The following is a 2,500-nucleotide window of genomic DNA, read 5'->3' as shown; positions in this document are numbered from 1 at the left end:
TCTCCCTAAGTTTTGTCTTCAGAATTTACAGCATCTTGTCTCACATTTACATGTTCAAATCGAAAAATTTACATGATATTTACATGATTATTGAAAACATTTAAAAGTCCAAAAACCATGTAAATTATCTTTTACAGTAAATTTTCATGGATTTACATGTTATTTACATATTATTTACATAGTATGTAAATTTTCAAGTTTTCCAGTGAATTGATGATGAGTTAGACACCCTACGAGAGTGCATCAAGACTGGAAACTGGGAGAATTCTAATTGCCCTGGTTACAAGCCAATCCGAGATGAGCTTTGCCTTTTTGGAAATATTGTCCTGAGAGGAACAAGAATAGTGGTACCAAAGAAACTTAGAGGAAGAGTGATTGAATTAGGCCATGAAGGACATCAAGGACTGGTGAAAATGAAACAGCGACTACGAGCAAAGGTCTGGTGGCCAGGCATTGATAAGGACGCTGAGAATTTTTGCAAGACGTGTCATGGTTGCCAAGTTGTGGGCGGACTATGTAATGCTGAACCTCTTCATATGACTGAATTGCCTCAAGGGCCCTGGCAGGATATCGTGATTGATTTCATGGGCCCACTACCATCAGGGGACTATGTCTTCGCGGTGACCGACTACTACAGTAGATATGTAGAAATTAGTATTTCAAAGAGAAACACAGCAGAGGTGGCCATCAACAGCCTAAAGAAGATGTTTGCAACTCATGGATTGCCATACACAGTGACGAGTGACAATGGTCCCCATTTTGTGGCAGAAGCCTTTAAAATGTTCTTAAAGGACAATGGAATTAAGCACAGGAAGACCACCCCGCTGTGGCCCCAAGCCAACGGAGAGATTGAACGTCAGAACAGGTCACTTCTTAAAAGAATGCAGATCGCACAAGTGGAAGGAAAGGACTGGAAAGAGGCCGTACAGACGTATTTAGTTGCCTATCGAAATACTCCCCATCCAAGTGCAGGACATTGCGCACAAAGCTTCCAGGTTTGAGGCAGGCTGCAAAACTAGATCAAGAAGTAAGGGATCGAGACCAAGAAAAGAAAATAAAAATGAAGGAATACTCTGACAGAACGCGTAAGGCTGAAGAAAGCAATCTGATGGCTGGAGACAAAGTCCTGTTAAAGCAACCTCGAGCAAATAAGTGGACCACCCAGTTTGAGAGCCAGCCATACGAGCTAATTGACAAGTGCGGTAACAGTGTTGTGATCAAGTCGCCTGAGGGGGCCCAGTATAAAAGAAATACCACTCATGTGAAGTTGTACCACGAAAAAGAGAAACCAGAGGGTCCGGAGAAATCAGCATCTCAAGAGGTGGATGTTGGAGATGTTGCAAGTGATCTGGGAGAAATGCAGCAGAGTCAGAAGGATGAAATCAAGCAGAGCGACGCCACACCTGTGAAGTCACCACGACCAGTGCGGACAAGACATGCACCAAAAAGATTTGAGGACTTTGTTATAGAATGAACATTTATTATTGAACATTAACTTTAGTGTGATCATCGGATGTCAGGATGACTCTTTAAGTGTTGTTTAAGTTCACAATGTTATATTTGTCTTCTTGTTTTATGAAGAAGGAAAGGGATGTAGGATGTTTCGTGTAAGTCTACATGAAGAGCGCAGATGTATATTTCATGCTGTCCTACATGATGTAGGGGCGCGTAAAAGCGGGCAGGCCATGTTGGATTATTAAATATGTTTTGTTGTGGTTTAATCCGTGTCCATCGAGTCGTATCTTCTTCGGGGATTCTACAATCAGTCTATTTACCCTAATGGCATCACAAAATGCACAACATTCTGCATCATAGCCTTTTCCACCCAGAATGAAGTCCTCATCATCCTTTTTGTTGAGCAAAAGCAATAGAGGCTTGTACTCCAGAGTCACTTTAAGAAGAGAAGGATAAGAAAAAAGGTTTATTAAACATATGACAATTTCAGAAGACAAACTGTCCTGATGTTAAGCAATGAAGCTAGAAACTGAGAAAAATAATTTATTATGAACACTGTACCAGTAAACTTGATTCTGTACGTTTTGCCATCCACCTGTATGCCATGTTTTTTTATGTGGTTCTTTTGGCTATTAAGATTTCTTAACAGCTGTTTTAGATTTGATCTAATCCAGGAACAAAAAAGTTATAATTAATTAAAAACAAGCATTTGAGTATTTGATAGCCTATATAAAGTGCATTGCATAGTGTTGGAGCAAGAGGATCATTTTAGGAAATCCTGTTTCCTTTGCTACATGTGTTCATTTAATCAGGAAGGCACAAAATTACATTCTATAAAACATGTATTCTGGAGATCTTTAAAAATAGTGACATAATCCCTTTCCATTTAAATAGAGAACTTTGAATCCATGTGGCCTTAAAAAGTGAAAAAAAGGAATATCATTTATAGGGCAAGGGTGGAGCAGTCACGTACATTAATGCCTCCCACCAATGCAACCATGCAAGTTTACTGGTAATTTGATTCAGTTCTGACAACAAAGGTCTT

At 39.7% G+C, this 2,500-nt stretch overlaps 1 pseudogene; it reads right to left on the bottom strand.

Annotated features, from left to right (window-relative positions):
- LOC138023334 (uncharacterized) overlaps positions 1 to 2,500 on the bottom strand; it is a 42,315-nt pseudogene that overhangs the window by 25,331 nt on the left and 14,484 nt on the right.

This window comes from Montipora capricornis, chromosome 11 (assembly GCF_036669925.1).
Source record: "Montipora capricornis isolate CH-2021 chromosome 11, ASM3666992v2, whole genome shotgun sequence".
Taxonomy (NCBI): domain Eukaryota; kingdom Metazoa; phylum Cnidaria; class Anthozoa; order Scleractinia; family Acroporidae; genus Montipora; species Montipora capricornis.
The sequence above is the reverse complement of the archived record's forward strand: the minus strand, read 5'-3'. Positions and strand labels throughout refer to the sequence as shown.